This window comes from Dipodomys spectabilis, unplaced genomic scaffold, assembly GCF_019054845.1.
Source record: "Dipodomys spectabilis isolate Male_0828 unplaced genomic scaffold, ASM1905484v1 ptg000653l, whole genome shotgun sequence".
Lineage (NCBI taxonomy): Eukaryota > Metazoa > Chordata > Mammalia > Rodentia > Heteromyidae > Dipodomys > Dipodomys spectabilis.
Genome location: NW_024871330.1, coordinates 594,115 through 614,143, shown reverse-complemented (window position 1 = coordinate 614,143; position 20,029 = coordinate 594,115). Strand labels below are relative to the sequence as shown.

Genomic DNA, 20,029 nt, shown 5'->3' with positions numbered 1-20,029 from the left:
AGAGCTACCCAGACGTCAGTTCAAATCCCAACACTGACAAAAGATTCATTCTGTTGTCAGAAGCCAGTCGTTGAACATGTTTTCCTCTCCTGTGAAAGTCCTGAGCTTCCACTAGGATGTAGAATGCATAGGCAACCCTATAACTATGGGAACAGGTTGTCATCCATGTCCGCATAGTTATACCTGTCACCATACTCAGTAAAATACAAAATAACTCCATGAATTCGACACAAATTAAGAAGTGCACCAAATGCAAGATGCTGTCCACACATGTAAGTAAATATAGACCCTATGTTTAAATTATGAATTCATGACTATCTGGACCTCCCTGGGACTTGACGTCAGGTCCTGGGAATGGCCTATCTGCTTCGTTGCTCACAAGCTGGTGTCCTTACCTTGACCCTTTCCCCAGTTGGGCCTGATAGGCTTTGAGTTCAAATCCCAACACTGCCAAAAGATGAATCCTGATGTGAGAAACCCATCGATTCACCTATTTTCCTGTCCTGTGAGAGTCCTGAGTCTCAGCTTGGATGGAGAATGCATAGGAAACCCTATAGCCAGGGCAATAGGTTGTCTTCCATGTAAGCACTGTTATATTTGTTACCTTATTCAGTAAAATACACAATACTTACATAAGACAGAAAATAAGGAGAAAAAGTACTCCAAAGGCAAGATGCTGTCCAAACATATATGTAAATATTGATCATATGTTTTAATTATTAATTTATGACTATCGTGACCCACACTGGGGATCAATGTCAGATCCTGGGAATGGCCTAACTCCTTTGTTGCTCACAGGCTGGTGTGGTCACTTTGAACTATTCACCAATTGTTCCTGCTAGGCCCTGAGTTCAGATCCCAGCACTAGCAACAATTGGATCATGCAGTAAGAAACCAAGTGTGAAACATTTTTCCTTTTCTTTGAGAGTCCTGGGTGTTAGGCATGATGGAGAACACGTCTACAAATTTAGATTCCATGTGATAGGATGTCATCAATATAAATAAAGGGAATGGGTGTCATCATAGTAAAATCAATGGTAAATAAATGAATAAAACAAAAAGTACAAGGAACAACCACACCAAACGTGTATGGACTGAACATCCATAGGTAAGTACAAATCCTGCATTTTCAATGTATATAAATAGTATGTTTTCCAAGGCTGGGGCTTGAATTTTGGCTTAGAGTACAGGCCTGACTTTCTTATCTTCAAGTTCGGTGAGCTTGCCCTTCTAACACAGTGCTGCAGATTTACCCAGAACTTGAGTTCAAATCCAAAGCCTGGCAGAATAAACGGGGTGAATTGCAAGCCAGGGAGCTAAATTCTTTTAATTATTTTTTGCTCAGTAGGGGGTTTGAACTCAGGTTGTGGTAACTCTGCCTCAGCTTCGACACCCTATGCTGGGGTGCAGCCACTGGACATACAGTAGATCCTGAGATCCTAGACCCCAAAGCCTTGTGTGGCAAAAATGTATGGAAAAAATGCAGTGAGATGGCCTTTTTATGTTTTCTTCCTTTGCACGGTGACACTCCTGGGTCTGAATGACACTTTTGCAAAGGGTACTTCACCTTGCATTGCTGAAGGTTGTCAGACTATTGAGGAAGTCATAGGTCCACCTGGCAATGTAGGCCTTGATTTCAAATCCTAGTCCTGACACCAATCAATGGCAGGAGATACTAAGAGACTCGTTCCCATCCATGGGAATAACAAGGTAATATTATCAATGTCACAGTTGAATGAGTTGATGGTGAATAATGCTCCTATAAAATTAGACAGCATCATTTCAGAAGACTGATTTTATTTAATATTTATGAAGCATTAAGATAATACTATTACTTACAGAATGTAATAATTTCAGGATATTGATTGATTTACTTAATAGTTTGTTAAGAATGAAAACAATAACATTAATTATATGGAGGCATTATAAATACCCAAGAATTGGTAGGAATGTAGTCTATATAAACGAATAATGTATAGACATCTCTGGCTCTCTATAAAGATATATATTTATTAGTGTACTACCATCTGCATGTCAACCACTGGGGCTCGATCTCAGGTACTCAGAACTGCCTGTCAGCTCAATTTGCCACAGGATGCCAGGCTGACACTCACCCATTCATGAATTGGGCCTTGTAGGCTGTGAGTTCAGATGCCAGCACTCCCAAAAAATGAATCATGTAGTAAGAAGTTGATGCTGACACGTTTTCCTTTTCTGTGAAAGTCCTGGGTGTCAGGAAGGACGTGCAATACATATGCAAACCTATATCCTATGTAATCAATGTAATCACTGTTCTATGAGTCATAATAGTCAATAAAATGAGAAGTCAATACATGAATAAAACAAAAAATAAAATACATAACTACACTGAATGCAATATAGAATCAACATATGTATATAAATATAAATCATATATTTAAAATGTACACAAATAGGATGTTTTCTAGTGGTGGGCATCGATTTCAGGCCTAAGGAACAGACTTTGAATTTCTTGAATTCAAGGAGGCAAGCTTTCCCTTTCTACACAGTGCAACAGCAGGGATACCTAGGCCATCAGTTCAAATTCCAGTCCTGGCAGAAAAAAAAATAGCATCTCCATGCTATGTGATGCCCAATTCGTAGGTATTTCATTTGGCCTCCATTTAATGAATGTGATAGTTTAAATGCTTCATAAAGTATTAATATCGACCAGAGTCCTATAATGTAATTGTGTATAGTTTTATCCTCAAATCATTCAAGTACTGCCCATTTAATCATGATATACATCACATTCCTTTGGTAGTCATATGAATAGGAATGAGTTTCATAGGATCTCCTGCCATTTGTTGGTGGTTGGACCAGGATTCAAACTGTGGGCTCCAGCTCCTACCACTTCAACCTGAGGATAGGGAACTCACAGGTCTGTACAAGAACGTCAGCAAAACCAATGATTAGCCAGGCATCAGTGGCTCTCAGCAGTCCTCCTTAAAACTTACAAGGTTGTGAAAGGAGGATCATGGTCAAAGTCACCCTAGACAGGAAAGCCCTTGAGACTCCTGTCGAACTAGTGCCAACAAAGCCAGAAGTAAAGCCATGTGGCTCCAGTGGTAGAGAGCTAACTTTGATCAAAAGCAACTCACAGATTGTGCCCAGATCCTGAGTTCAAGGTCTGGGAACAAACAGACATAGACAATAATCTGTGCAGCCATCCGGCTAAAGCAGGTCACCCTCTTGTCCCCAACTGGCATGGACAGAGTTACCTGGGAAATGGACTGCGTCATTTTGACTCCGCCCATTCTGCCTGCATCACACGATTCCAGCCACACCCCCATTGTTTCATGGTTCTTTCTGACCAATAGGATACAAGAATGGTGGCCACGCCCACATTCCATGCCGACCAGTAGCACCATGATTCCCTCTGTTTGTTGACACCACTACCAGCAGTTGAGGAAGGTAGAGGTGGCTGAATGGTGAGCAAGATACTCGAGGCCTAGGAGGAAAGGCCTTCCTCAGGCCCATCATGTGCCTGCCTGAGCCATGGCCCCCTCCCCCCCTTCCCCATGGAGCAGCATTTCTAACCTGGTGCTGTGGGCTCAGACCCATGGTTTCCTCAGGCAATGGTGCAATGGTGTGCCACAAGCCAGCTTGCGGCCCTGACCTGGTCCTGGCTGCCCTGTCCTCTGCTCAGGGCCTGAGTGTTTGTCATGCCTCTGCCATTGCTGCTTGCCCCACCTGTAGCAGCTGCCAACAGCTTCTGCCAGCAACAAATGTGAGTGGCTGCCACAAATCCCTGCACCCTGCACCACATATCCCCTCCTCTCTGACCCAGACCGGCGCCTCCCCTGTGCCCCACAGTCTGGCCCACGCCCTGCCACAAATGTGCCCCAGGGGTGGGGGTGGGTGTTGACCCGAGGATCTCACCCCCATCTCTAGCGGCTAGTGTCCCAGGAAATGGGGAGATATATGGCTGGGTGAGGAGTGGGTGCCACAGATCCCCTGGCCTGGAGTAGTGGGAGCCACAGTGCCGCAAATCTGCACCCTTCCTCTCCCTGGTGAAAACCCGGTGGCTTTAGTCAGAGGTGGGGAGGAGCATGTCTACACCTGCCTTCTGGGGTCTTTTTCTTTTTTTCTGGAGATGGGAGGTGTTGGATGCAGAAGATAGACACCCTTGCTGTGTGAGCCCTTGTGTTCTGTGTTCGGTCAACCTTTCACCTGAAGACAGAGAGACAGAGAGAGACATAGAGAGAGACATAGACAGAGAGACAGAGAGAGAGAGAGAATCTTTTTCCTTGTACAGCCTGACTGTGCTCAGGTGAGTGATCAGTTGGCAAATTGCAGGTGCTGCATGGATGAGTCTTCTGTCACCGGTCTGGATGTGTGTGTGTGTGTGTGTGTGTGTGTGTGTGTGTGTGTGTGTGTGTGTGTGTGTGTTTGTGTGTGTGTGTGTGTAGAATTGGGTTGTAACAAGGAGGCAGAATGCTTTGGTAACTTCTACCTGCTATCTTTGAGGCATGTGTGGGCTTCACAGCTGAGGTCTGGGGGCCTGGAAAGGTGAGAGGCTTGAAGGGGACACAGCACTGTTAAATTACAAGAACAAGGGATCTGTGTGCAATGGAGCTGGGTACTCCCTTGAGCCTGATTGGTGGCAGTGGGAGATTTGGAGGACCTGGGAGTGTAGCCTGCAGGGCATGGCTTCCCAGGGTGACAGAGAGCATGACCAACACTTAGTAAGGATATGGGTTCTGCTAGTATGGAGCGCAACAGCATAGGCCAGACTCTGGGTCTTCTCATCATGACGTCTGATGGGCGAGTCCAACCCTATCTTAAATCTTGAGCTGTGATCTTCAGATCTCAGCCTCCTGAGTACCTAGGATTATAGGCATGAGCCTCTGGCACTGGGACTCTGGTTCTTTTTGGTATATTAGGGTTAGACCTAAAGACCTTAAGCTTGCCAGTCAGGACTTCTACCATGCGAGTCAAGCATTTCTGTCTTGGGCATTTCTGAGATGGAGAATTAATATATGTTCAGGCTGGGCTGGATCATGATCCTCCTATCTGTGACAGGCATGAGCCACCAGGCACGGTCTTCTGTAGTTGGGATGGTAGACATGTAGCACCACGCTCAGTCATTAGTTTAGATGGATTGTCCCAAACTCAGTCCACGGCAGCTGATTCTTGACCAGAGGTGAAGCTCTGGGTTGGGCCTCAACCATTGGACTTAAATCTCCTCATGGTACAGTTGAGGAAACAAGGGATTAATACAGAGGGATCTCTGGAGCAGGGACAGGCACAGAGGGAGGGGACATCTGATCCTGTTCTTGGCAATTCTGTGACCATATGATAGGAAGATTCCCAGAAAGATCTCAGATGGTGTGTGTTATTAATGGTGAAACAGGTATAGGATTATGAAACAAAACATGGCTCTCTTTCTTTATTACCCTATCCCCATGAGTAACGGGATCCTTCATTTTGTTCACTTTTGAAGCTGGGGAAACTGAGGCACAGAGAAGCCAGGTGACCTACTAATGACTCCTAGCTGACAGGAAGCTCGGCCTGACTTCTCTGCCATGCTCCTTAGGACAATGGGTGCTATTCAGTCCACTTCTTGTGGTGGGAAGTCCACTTCTTTTCAATCATGGGGCTTGAACTTTGGGCCTGGGGCAGCTCCCCGAGCTCCTCAGCTCAAAGCTAGCATGCTACCACTTGCGTCACAGCACCACTTCCAGTTTTCTGGTGGTTTTTGGAGATAAGAGTTTCACAGGTGTTCCTGCCGGGCTGGCTATAAACCACGATCTTCATACCTCAGCCTCCATTGTACTTAGGATTATAGGCCTGAGCCACCGGCACCTGGCTTAAGTGTAATTCTGACCTTCTTTCTTTCTCTTTCTCTCTCAGGAACTGATTCAATGGGTGCTGGAGGAGGTGGCCCAGCATCCCCATATGGTTGGAACCAAGGTGGCCCTCTCATTCTGGAGGTAGACTGTGGGTCAGGCTCTGTCTTGCTCACTCTGTTGTACCAGCTCCATGAGGTAATTCCCTCTGTGCCCTGACTACACTGTGACAGTAATCCATTATCCAACTAGCCTTACTGGACTCAGTACTGTGTTCAATGCTCTTTTCTAGCAAAAATTTCTGGTTAAAATTATGATACATAGTTACAGAATGAAAATGTAATGCCATCTTAAGAAAGTCATTTAGGGTTCTGGGAATGTGGCTTCATGGTATGGTGATTGCCTAGCATGCATGAAACCCTGGGTTCAATTCCTCAGTACCACATAAATTGAAAAGGAAACACTGGAAGTGGTCCTGTGCCTCAAATGGTGGATGGTTAGCCTTGAGGGGGAAAAAAAAAAAAAGCTCAGGAATAATTCCCAAGCGCTGAGTTTTAGCTCCAGGACTGCCAAAGCAACAACAGCAACAACAACAACAACAGTCTAAGTGAGATTTGGAAACTCTTTGGGCAAGTCATCGCACCAAAAGGGCAGAGGCTAATTAATAGTTGTGACAAAAGAGAAGGAATAACTCCAGATGGAAAGAAAAAATGATAGCAACTAAGGTATAGCAGAAACCGTTCTAGGAAACCATTTTTGGATATTGAAGAACTAGTTATCAACTAGGCTTATTCCTCGTTGCCTTTAGCATTCAAAATCTCCTAGGCTAGTTCTTAATCTCTGTGTGATAAATGTATCTCCTTCTATGCTGTTCTTTCATACCTGATCTCCTTTGCTTTCTAAAAATCTGTCTTTCTATATTTCTCTGTGAACATTTTCTGTTACTAAATACACCTACAAAGATGAAAGAGGATGCTAATGTAAGAGTCCCATAGCTCATGGGTCATTAATGTAACAAAATGGGAAAGGAGGACATATTTATTGCTAATTCAATCATTCTGACAAGCTTCAATGTCACATCATTTGGTTCAGATTTCCGTTCTTTGTCTACATAGTGACATTAAGTGCACATAAATGCAAATATGAGCCGGGTGTTGGTGGCTCATGCCTGTAATCCTAGCTACTCAGGAGGTTGAGACCAGAGGATTGTGGTTCAAAGCCAGCGGTCAGGAAAGTCCATGAAACACTTACCTTCAATTAACTCCAGAAACTCGGAAGTGGTGCTGGAGCTAAAGTGGTAGAGTGCTCAATTTGTGCTGAAGAGCTGAGAGACAATGCCCAGGATCAATATTCAATCATCACAACCAACAAAAAATTACAAATATGGCTTTAAGTTTCCCTCAAAGGAATGATGAAGTCAATAGTAATCTTCCCAAATGATTTAGTAGTGCACCTACTTTTGCTGAGTTATTTGTTATGGCTTCTTTGCTAAACATATTTTCTTCTTTAAAAATTGTCAAATAGTAACTTTATAATAAACTTCATCTAATATTTCTTGGTTCAAAAGAGAAGTACATACAGTTGATGTCACTTAGCTTTCTTACTGTCTTAGTTCAAAGCCAACCCAGGCAAGAGAGTCTGTCAACCCTTATCTGTAATTAAACACCAAAAAAGCCAGAAGTGGAGGTTTGGCTCAAGCAGCGGAGTACTAGCTTTGGGCCAGGTGGGAAAGAAAGACAACTGTTCAGGGACAGGGTCCAGTCTCTAAGTTCAAGCCCCAGAACCAGCACAAACTAAATAAACAAGGAAACAAAACAAACCCTGGGTATTTCTTTGGGACTCTCCTTAAAATAGTGGTGGTCCGAAAATAGGCTGCTTTTGCTGATCATACTCACTGGATCCTGCTTTTTTGGAATCCTTATTGCTATGGAAAACACAGGACTTGACTAAAGGAATTGATAACTGATTCCTGCAAAAAGAGACTCATCTCAGGAGTGAAACATCCATCCATAAGACACTTTAAAACCTCCATATCTTTGCTTCTTTGCAGTAGAACATTTTTAAAATAAAGTGACTTCCTTTTGTTCTATACTGGCCTTCAAATGACATATTGTTTCCTTTTGTAATACTCTCAACCAGAAGTTCACAGACAAGTTTTATATGAGTAAAAGACACACTCACAAAAGTCAAGGACAGAGTTTCCTTCCAGCCTAGGATCCTTTTCTTATACAGTAAAAAGGAAAGCAAGAGTTAACTTGAACTTTGTCATTTCTCCATGTTCAGTTCCTCTCCTAGGATCAGTTTCCACATCCAGTAACAGTTACTTCCACTTACTTCCAGTAACAATCTATAGTGCTGCTCCAGAAAAAAATGAATGTTTTCTGGCTTCATTGAAATAGCACAAGGATAATTTTGGCCATGAGGTAACACGTGTTTCAGAGACAACTTAGTAAAGAGAAATGAAATTTAAATTGCTTACAAATACATTATCCATGAGAACATTTTGTTCAAACTTCCTATGTGCTCTGTAAATTAAGGTGAATTTTAAATGGGAAGAAGGTTCTCAGATCATTTTTGTGAGTCTATGTGCTGTACATTAATTTCCCAAGTATACATGAGTTAAGAGTAAGAGAAACAATAGCAATTATAGGAGAAAAAGAAGTTCTGTGTTTATGTATAAGTGTTCAATAAAATATAGAAGACTCAACAAATAAGAAAACATTGAAAAAATAAAGCCAAATCCAATATGTAGATTTATGGGAGTGATATAGAGAAAGCATTACTCCTAAGTGGAACATGAAGCATGAGGCCACTGCCTTTCTAAATCACGCTTGCTAATCAAGTAAATGTGCAAAAAGGAGAATGGAAGAATGATTCTGTTTCCAATGCAAGTCAGATATAGGAGAGTCGACATAACTGGAAAAAAAGAATCCATCTTGAGAGAACAGGAATTATACTAGCAATGAACCTGGTGGCTAAGATCACATTTCTTTTTCTTTCCTTTTCTTATATTCTTTTTGTTGTTGTTGTTGTTGTTGTTTGTGGCACTTGAAATATAGGACAGGTTGCTGTCCCTCTGAAACACAGCTCAAGGCTAGGGCTCTTCCACTTGAGCCACAGTGCCACTTCTAATTTTCTAGTAATTATTGGAGAAAAGAGTCTCCAGGACTTTCCTACCCGTGCTGGCTTTAAACCCCAATCCTCAGATTTCACAACAACTTGGTTTATGATCACATTTCTAACAGTGTACACTCAGGATATGTAATGTATATGTTCGTCTATCTTTATATGAATTCTTGAGTTAAAAATCTGGGCTACAGGTTACACTTTACACTCACAAAAGTGTTTGAAGTTTAAAAGTTGATACTCCTGGAAAAATAAAACCTAAAAATGTAAAGGAGTCTGGGAAGTTCAATTTGCATCCAGCTTGGACAGTATAGGCTTTGAGACACTACCTATAATTAATCAGCCAAAAGCTGGAATACCAGTCATGAGCAACATTGCTGAATAACAGCTTTAGGTTTTTGCATACATACATACGAACATACACATACACACAGAGGCACTTATAGGTGCACACAAAAAGATACAAATGAAACAACTCTCAGAATATGTAGAAAAGTTAGAAAACAATAGAAAATAAGTCCTGTGTAAGATTAGAATCAAATGATAATTTTAAATATTAGAAAGCCTTCAAGTGAACTTTCCCCCAGAAGTTGAGAATATTACATAGGTAGGGACCAGAGATAGTAAGAGAGTCAAGTAATCATTATTATTATAGGATCCATGGTAGAATGAATCAGGGAACCCGGCAGGTGCATCTGAAAATGTTCATATCCTGTGTCAAATGTTAAAACATCTTTGAAAATAGTACATAAACAGTCTGAGCATTCAGTCTAGTGGATAAGATCATAGGAGAAGTTCAGAATTGCTAGTCTGTTTCTAGATTAAATAAACAAACTATGGCAGGGCAAAGTGCTACAAGCTTGGAATTCTAGCACTCAAACAGGAGATTAGAGAGTGGAATTACATAATGATACCTTCCCTGGACCAGGTAGAATAATTTTGTCTCAGTAGAACAAATCAAACAACAAAAAAGGAATACACAGTTGGGTGTTTGGGCTAATTTTGTCATTATGTTTTGAGAAGTCAAGTTTCCTATTGAATGCAACTCATATATATCCTCACTTGTGGTTTAAATGCTCTCTTTATTACAGAACATTCCTAGATGAAAAATAGCTCATGATTCCCATCCAAAAATTTGCAAAAGTAAGTAAGCCTCATTCTGTTGGATTCCAAATTAATGTTGAAGGATTACAAAAGCTTAAACCTGGAGAAATAACAAAGTTCGTCTAATGTAGGACTTTGTAGACCTTGTTAAATTAGAATTTAGATTTAAAATATATTTTTTGGTTTTGTTTGTAATTTCATATTCTATAGTATACTACAAAATTCTTTTTAAGTAGAGGGATTAATTGAAAAATTCACAAATGATTCTGGCATTCTATTTGTCTATATATTCTTTCAAGAGAGTTATAATTAGAACATAGTTAATAGATATTTCCCACAGTTCATGTATGTTAATGTGAATAATCTAGACAGAGTTGCCAAAAAATGGATGACATTAATTTATACATTTAGAAAAACCAATTTTTTAAGGGTTTGGTTTAATATGGTATGAAGAGAGTAATTGTGTGACATCTTCTTTCTTCTCCCTATATGTAACACAGGAAGTCATTTCCTTATTTACGTGCCTCTGTATACATGGAGAAAAATGCTAGGTTTGGGGTTGTTTTCAATTTTGTTTTTGTTTTATTGGTTCATCCTAGAGCTTGAACTCTTGGCCTGGACAGTGTCTCTGAGCCTGTTGATGCTCAAGTCTCATGCCCTACCACTTCAACCTCAGTGCCACTTGAGTCTTGCTTTTGTGGAGAATTTTTTTGGAGATAAGATTCTAAGAAACCTTCCTGCCTGGGTGGGCTTTGAACCATAATTTTTTTATCTTAGCATCCTGAATATCTATGATAGTTAAAAAAGTATAAATATAAATAATATTCTGATCTCAAGAATACTAGTGGAGGAAAAATGATGCAGCTCAATGTATTGTGGTGTTCTTTTCAGAACTAGGAGGGCGTCATATTAGCAGAGGTGTAGTATTTTTTCAAAATAGTGATAAGGTATTCATGATGTGAATTAAGGAATTTTAAGGTGCCCCTTAAAAGTTGGAAACTGTTGGGCTAGGATGACTTTATGGCATAAATCTTGGGATTGATGGTCATAGAAATAATAGCTTACTCTGATAAACAATAGCTTACTCTTGAAGAATTAATTATTACACATGCTTCATAGTTTTATCCTCTACCAGAATGTGGCTATTTTTCTGTTGACTTCTCAGTCTGTAACACCCCATTGGAAACAACATCTATTGCAAAATTATATAACATGCGAACAGGTACTGTTTGGAATCTCCCAGAAATGTTGAGAATTTAAAAATGAGTAGTTATTAGTCATAGGAATTTTGAAGAACGCATATATTCTGTCCTCTTAACAACTTACTTACTTTTAAAAGTTATGGGTTTCCATAGCATTAAACGGTTTTCTGTTTTAGAATGAGAAAATACTAAAGTTATTCTTTTTTGAAAAATTTGGCAAGTATATTGTGAAAATATTGTCTAGTTGGATAACATTCAAGTTGATGACCCTCTGATAAATAAGGGGTAATTAATTCAAATTAGATGCCAAATAGTATTGATTTTTAAAATATTATTACATAAAGAATATTATTTCCTGTGCCAATACAGTGAAATTATATTTTATGCAACTTATTTTTCAATTTTATTATCAAAGTGATGTACAGTGGGGTTACAGTAATTGTAAGGTATTAAATCATAACTTTTCAAATTTGTTAACCTTCTCTCATTTTCTCACAGTTTTCCTTCACTCCTTCATCCCTCACAAGTTGTAATGTGCATTTCCAATATATTGTCTTGTGAGTATTGCTATTGCATTGGTTTGCCTTTTGTCCTTTGTCTCACCATTATGCTTTTCCTCTTCCCTTCGCTAATTAAGGTAAATGTGTATACAATACAAAATGATATACCAGAAGGATAAACCATAGGAGGAAAACCCAAAGAAAACAGAAATCACATAGTTCATCAAAAACAACAACCACAAATGAAAAAATCTGGTTACATATCTTGGTATTAATTTTGCTTAGCATCAGCTAATATGGTTATATATATGCATAACAAAGCCACTGGAATATAATAGCTGCATGGATACTATATCATGAAAATAGCATGTTAACTTTTTGATGGTAATGGTGGAATTAAGATTGGTGAATTCGCGGTTCTGATAAAGGATTTTCAAGAGTTTTAAAGTTATGACAGGTAAATTTTAATTGTTCAAAATTTTAACAACTTAGCCTATTACAAAAATTTAAATTGCCTGGAAGAATAGTTTTCATGCAAAGAAATCCAAGGAGACTTAGTAGAGAGGGAGCAATGTGGATGAAGATGTCTCTTTTTCACACTAAACAAACAAACTTGTAAATCCTGTAGGGTCCCTTGGAATTTTCCTTACCCAGGAAATATATTTTCACTGTTTGACACAAGGTTGTATTGGAATTTAAATTCAAAGTACTTAAAAAAATAAGGCATCAAAATTTGTGAATTTACCTTTAATTACCAAAGAGTAATTCTCTGAAAAAGATAATTTGAGTCAAAATATTTAGGGAGAAAGTGCCCTTCACAATGAAAGAAGGTGTTGGGATTACACATTTTTGTTTGTAACACTTTCCACAATGTCTTTGGATGTGAAGCAGTGAAACACAGAAAAAAATCTGATTGGATACTTCCAACCAATAATTTCACATTTCTATGTGGCTCACAAAAGTGATATCCTTATTAATATGAGATAGTGAAGACTTCTGTTATTACATATGCCAAAAAGTTCAGAAGAGAATTGAGCAAATGGAAAAGTTAATAAAAAAAATTTTCATAGAAGACTTAGCTAAGCATATTGTATTCAGCAGTGAAGGAATGCCAAAACTTTTTGATATAAATTGTGTTAGTATTTTTACTCCCTAAAGTGAGTTTACAGAGCCTATTTGGCTCACTACAATGCAGAACTGATTGAATGAAGACATGAAAATGAATTCAACGTCCAAATGAGGCAACTTAAAGAGTTTTAAAAGAGAAATAATGAAGATTTAACAGTGGTGGAGCCCATCTAGTCCTTCAGCTTCACTAGACATGAAGCCAAGAAGCTGTGATTAATTGGAACTCCGGCAAGAGCTAAGAGGAAGACATAGAAGTAGGACATAGAAGCATTGTCCTTTTGTAACAGACACTGTCTTCCAAGGTATGGGTCATTCAACTCTATTCTCCTCCATACATCTTGGTGAACAAATGCAAGACCAAGAGAAAAAAATCTATTGAAATAATTTTGCCTAGAATAACTTCACTGTTCCTGATATAGTATCTAAGGAGAACCTTAAAAGAGAAGATAAAAGTGCAGTATTTTTTGTTTCCTATCAGCATCTTGTTAGGAAAATATATTTTTGAGCTTAGACAATTCTGATTGAACCAACAAGTGATGGAGTACTTATTTTTGTGGTCACTTTATACACAAGAAGTCTTTTAAGGTAAAAGAAAAAAAATAGCCGAATATTTGTGATCACAGCTTCTAGGGCTGTATTCTGGAGACAAAGTTTTACATTAGATTTCTCCTCATTAACATAAATGTTGTTTCATGGCAACCAAATGCAAGAGGGATATTTAATGGACTCATTAAATATCAATGGCCAATTAAACAGCATGAAAGAAGAAAATGGCAAATAATATTTAATGAATTACTTTGCCAGAAGAAAGAAGGAAAAATATAATTCAAAATCAATTGACTTAAAAGTATGAAGAAAGAGTAGTGAAGAGATATTAGAGAAAATATAGAGTATTGTTTTCTCTCCAGTGGAGTAATGGGTTCATGATCTTGTTTCTTCCACTCTAACCTCACAAGCTACCAAGTGTGTCTCAGGACTGGATTATCCAGTTCAGACAGAAAACTCGTAGAAGAAAGATACTATTTGCAGCAGATGGAGGTGATTTATAATCTTAGACAATCTATCTAATTCTGTTCAAAATTCTCCCCTATCCCAAACTTCTCTCTTTGAACAGTTTTGTTTGCTTTTCCCAAGACTGCCCTTCATTAATTGATTAAAATTTTGAGAGGTCATATTAATACTCTCTGGAGATTGCTGTTTGGTTGTGATTTTTCTGTTTTTTGTTTCTTGTGTTTTTTAACTGAATTTTAAAAGGTTATGCAATTGTTTTACAATTAAATATATCCATCTAATTGTCCAATGCTCCTAGATCGGAGTCACTCCTTCCATCATTCTCAACCAACCCTTTCTTCAAGATTTATTTCCAATTTACCACTTCCTTTATCATATGTGTACATTGAATATTCTAGCTGTACTTGCCCCTTGTTCATTTTTCATTCATTCTATGTCTTTACTATAATTCCTCTCTGGTTTCAACTTCCTGATAGTCATTGTGTTAAACTGTCTATTAATACTTTGAATGGTTTATATGCATTCCATGGACTTTCAATCCTGCATATTCTTGAACTGATGTCAGCTTATATTTCCATAATTGATTCATCTGCAGCAACAATTTGCTGGAGACTGGAGAGGTGAATCACCTAAACAAGATTTTATTCTCATCCATTTGGAAGATTAATCTTTAGTCAAAAAGAAAGTTACAAAAATGGCTTAGAATGTATTCCTAACTACGAATTTTTATAAATGGCTTTGTACAATGGAGTGATTCTTTTATTTTACATGGAATAATATTTTCTACTGCCTATAAGTTTTGGAAAAAGAAGAAAATTAAAATTTATTCCAAAAGAGGAATATGATAAAAATAGAAGACAGATATTATGTTTGTCATATCTCTGATGAATACCCATATTCAAGACTTAAAGTCATATTTCTTACTATGTTAGATAGAGGGAAAACATAAAATAACATATGATAAGGCAACTATTTGTGACTTTTTAAAGTGTACCTTATTAAATGATGAAATTTATTAGCTCACGTTTGGGTTTGAAATTTAGGAGGCTAACCTATTTAACACATTTCTGGAAGGCCCTTACTGAAAAACACAAATTGTGGGTTGTACTATTTCTACACTTTAATGAATGGTTGAACGTGTTTGGCATTAGTGCTGTGTAAATAATTCAACTCTATTGTAACTTGCTCCCTACACTTAAAAATCTTGTAATGTCACTAAGTATCATCAACTTGTAAAATGTCATTTTGACGAATGTGATTTTAAAAAGTTTATTTGAAAAGGAATACACTTTCAGAAGATTAAATGTAGATTATCATTGGTTTGAGAGTGACATTTTTATACCACAGAACCATGTTGTACTGAAGTCCCAGTGTTTTGAAGCACTCCTTAGTGCTTCAAATATTTTTCTGAATTACATTTGACCTCTAAGTCAAGTTTTCCGGGCTTTGGTAGACCAATTATGGATCTATCCTTCAAGGAACTATTTTTTGGCCCACTTATGTTGGAATAAAATCTTTCATTAATCATAGGGGAGGGGTATTAAAAATAATCTTATGACACTTTGTGAACTTGTTCACTCATATGGGCTGGTCATCTATAAGTTGAATGTTTTAATTACAGTACTTTCTCTCAAATTTTTTTATTTCATTCTTCATTTTAAGTTGCCTTGCATTCCACAGTTGCTTACTGCTAATACCTGCATCTCAAGGAATTGGGACCCTGAAATATAGGAAATGAGAAATTGAGGTTGGTCTTCAATTACTATGTGCTGACATGTTGCATGGGCCTTGGTGAGAAGTCTTGCCCCTGTTATCTGATGATGCAGGTAACTGGGACCTGGGATCCTAGGACCCATGGGGACTGCAGAAGGATAATGTTTTTTTAGACATCTTAGCAAAATTTGGGTATAATCAATAGGAATGCTTCCGAAATATGGAGAAAAACAGTTTGGGACAAGACAGTTAAAACAATAAACAGAGCAGCAGAGTAAAATGCATTATAGATTAGAGGAAAACATTGTTTTTTACCATGTGGATTCAGAAGACCAAGAACAGTTAGAATGTATCACAAGTTTATACTAAAGACATTGCATTGATACTTTTTATATCTAATATATATTTTAAACCTAATTATTTATATTCCAATTCTATTTATTGGAATAAATAAATATCAATTTATTTGTCAAATTGTCAACTAATTCTAGTAAGTTTTACTGTGTGAAATATAAAATCAGCACATATAAATATAAAATATATAATTATATATAATATAATTAAAAGGCACAGGTTTGCATTGTTCTGTTTTAGTTACTGTATCAAAGGCAACTCTGTTTTAAAGTATTATTCCATTATCTCTACCTTAGTGTTTGATAGAGTTAGACCTAAAGATTTACCATTTGTAGATTTACAGCATGGAGGCAAGAGGAAACACTGTGATTAAAACAGTATCAATTTAATGCCTAATAACTAGGAGAAACATATGGACTTCTCCCGCAACTATGAAAATATTTGGTGATAAAAAGGCAGTAGTGTAAGTTCCTGCCTGGTTGGATGATAGACAGGCCAGGACATTAAGTAATCATGCATATGAACAATTTTTTCACCTTCTTGGCTTTAGCTACTTTTGAAATGGAAGGTATAATAAACAATTATATTTTGATAAAATACATTCTAGTCTGAACAGTTCTGTTTGAACTGTTCATCTCTCTATGATCCCTTGTAACCAAGATTAGTTTTGTTCTAGTAAGACAATCTATGCTGTCAGGGTAAGATATTCTGGTTGGTCTGTTCCCACATGGAAGAAGGGTAAAGGCTCAGGTAGACATTTGTGCCAGTAACACCTCATTTGGGAAAATATCAGCTGAAGAAGTTTAGAAGTAGCTCTTAAGCAATGCTTACTTTGAATCCATTAGGTCCACATAGCTAACACAGTTGAATAAATAAGTACTTGAAAAAGCCATCACCTTTGGACCTATCTATAAATAATTGAGAGTATGATCAAATTCCAAATAAAAAGACTTAAGATAGTCATTGACAAAAAAATTTGCAAATGTGAGCAATTGATTGATCAATATAATTTTTTCTACTATTCACAGAATTTTAGGGAAATAAGATCGATAGCATTGTTAGGAACAATACGGTTTCCTTGTTACAAGTAGGCACCCATAGATATAGGCTTGTATAAAGATTGCATCATTAACTACTTAAATTTAGAGGATACTACATGCTTCAGCAGCACTAATACTCAAATTACAATGCAGAGATTAACATGGCACTTGCACAAGGATAACATGAAAATTTGAGAAGTATTCCATATGTTTCATTCTTCAGATGCAAGAAATGAAAAACAGTTATTAAAACAAAATTACAACTGTAACAATACACGTAATTCATATAATTAAATTCAGTTTGACATCAGTGTATTAAATATTCACCTCAGAAAGGCGTTTACATAGGATAAACTTTACAAAACTTTTCAAATTAGACAACATTGTCATTTTATCCCAAAGCAAAATAATATTAAGACCTAGAAAAAAAGGAATCAAACTGTTTCTATATGGAATACAATCAGAAAGAACACATTAATGAACCTCAATATTATAAAATAATGTAGAATTCAAAGTATATCTAGGAGAAAATAAAATAAATTATGAACATTATGCAAACATAGAATATAGAATATTTTAAAATATACTTTTTCAGACAAGCACCAGAAATATTTTAGTTTCTGTACTACTCATTTCAACAGGTAAGTTAAAATTGTTTCTGATTAAAAAATCACAAACTCTGAAGAAATCATTATACATGTATACAAAAACTATTGAATACATTTTGACATCCAATGCAGGCAATTCACTTGGAAGAATTCTGCGGAATCCATGAATTTTTACAGTAAAATATTGGTGTTGCTGGGCACATGTGGCTTATGCCTATAATGCTAGCTACACAAGAGGCTGAGATCTGAGGATCATGGTTCCAAGGCAGCCTGGGAAGGAAAGTCTGTGGTACTCTTATCTCCAATAAACCACTAGAAAACTGGAAGTGGAGCTGAGACTCAAGTAGTAGAGCACTCACCTTGAGCTGAAGAGCACAGAAATAGCTCCCAGGCCCAGAGTTCAAGCCCCATGACAGACCAAAATAGAATATATTGCTCTTATTTGGATTGTGAAAATATTTTGTAGGGACACAAAAGATCGACTTGCATTTTTGAAATTTAAGAAACTTAACCCGACCATTAGGACATAGGTGAACAATTTGTACAGCCTTCCACAACTTCATAGAGGTAGTGATACATACTTATCCTTTTGGCAATATCAAATGCAATTTTTTCTATGTTGTTCTCCAGGCCTGGTTTTATATAATGGTTCAACAGAAGGAAATCAAGCATATATTTGCTAGCTCAATTCTCAGCAGCAAGATGTAAGGGGGACAAGTGGCCTTTAGTTGGGCATTGGTATCTGCATCATGATGAAGTAATAAAGAAGTCACTCTGGTATTATTCCACGTATATGCACTGTGCAGGGGTGTCCAGTCATCTACAGTTATTGCATGTGCCGCTTGAGACACCAACTCACTGACAATGTCTAATTGTCCACTGTACGCTTCTCGATGAAGATGGGTATACTCATCGTCATCCCTACTATTCACATGAGTGGCCTTTTGGGAAAGAAGTCTCCGCACTGTAGTAAGTCGAATATTTTTGGCAGCCCAATGAAGAAATTTGCTTGGATCCTTCTTCATTTTTTTTCTTGCAATTGTTATCATTCCTTATTTTTTCATCTTGTTCTTCATATTCCTAAGAATTGCCTAACCAGAAACTTTGAGTGCCAGTGGGAATGAGGTGTCCATGTATTTTCCTAATAGTTCACATTGGTTGAACTGGTCAGAAATATCCAGTGAATTTTCCGCAACTGTTTATTCACCATGAATTATTTTCTCTTTTTCCAATTTTACTATTCGAAATTATTCTCACTGGAGAGTAGGGAATTGATGGAGAGCAGAGGAAAGGTGTTCCTCCGTATTCAAATGTACACACTGAAAATGAGGACCAGTGATGTCTTCATGTGCAGCTTATTCTAGGAATGAGAAATTAGGAAATAACGCCTTCTATATAAATGATTTGGGAAATGGCAGAGCAAAAACTGAAATGATGCAACCAAAAATATGAAAGCAAAATAAATTAGGATAATTATGGAGCAATCATATTATCTATGAGAACCAAGAAAGGGAGAGAGAGACAGATGATGTGCAATGACCTAGCTAGCCACAAAATCCATGCCTCTGATCAATTTATAGAGCAAACAAAATTTTATTTTATAAAAAAGATGGGAATAGAATTTATGTATTTACTTGAAATTAGTAAATACATTTATAGTAGCCTACATAATGAGACATAACTTTGACCAAATTACAGACAATAAACTAATTCCTTGATAATTCTAGCAACATATCTGACTGAAACCAGGTGAATCACACTTTTCCTGTATAATGAAGAAATAGTAAGGTAGTAAAGCAGCTACAGAAGGCAGGGAGATTGTATCTGTGACAAAACTTTGTGGAAATTGGTATTGAGGATTTCTTACTGGTGATCCACTTGCACTGGAAGCATGATTCTGAAATATTGATTTCTGATTCTGAATTATTGATTTGATCATTATATTCTCCAAGAAGAAAAATGAGAATTGATAGTTAAGGACTACTAATACATTTTGACCTTCTCACTAAGCACTTTCAATTATTGAAATCACATGAAGACAATAGACAGGCCTACTTTTTAAATGAAAGCAAGTGTCTTTAAAAAAAAAAAAAACAAGGAATATATGTAGTCATGCAAAGGACTTCTATTTTACCAGTGCCTCATACATTTTTCTAATGTTGGATAACAATAAATAATGGATCTATTAGAAAGCTCTTAAGGCTCATATGTTCAATAGTGAGTTCTCTTACACTATAATATGATATTTTTTGTGTATGGTCTTAAGAATAATTTACATTACTAACTTGAATTTCTGACAGGACAGTATCATCACTGTACATCTTGCTTCTATACTCTCAGTTTTAAATTACTATTTAAGTATGTGCATTTGATAACTACAGAGGAAAAATTAGAAGCCACACTGATGTCTTCTGTCTTTAGTAGTAGTGAATC

General features: G+C 37.3%; 1 pseudogene; it reads left to right on the top strand.

Annotated features, from left to right (window-relative positions):
- Positions 1–17,104: 17,104 nt before the first annotated feature.
- Positions 17,105–17,201, top strand: LOC122101332 (annotated as a pseudogene).
- The last annotated feature ends 2,828 nt before the right edge of the window (positions 17,202–20,029 follow it).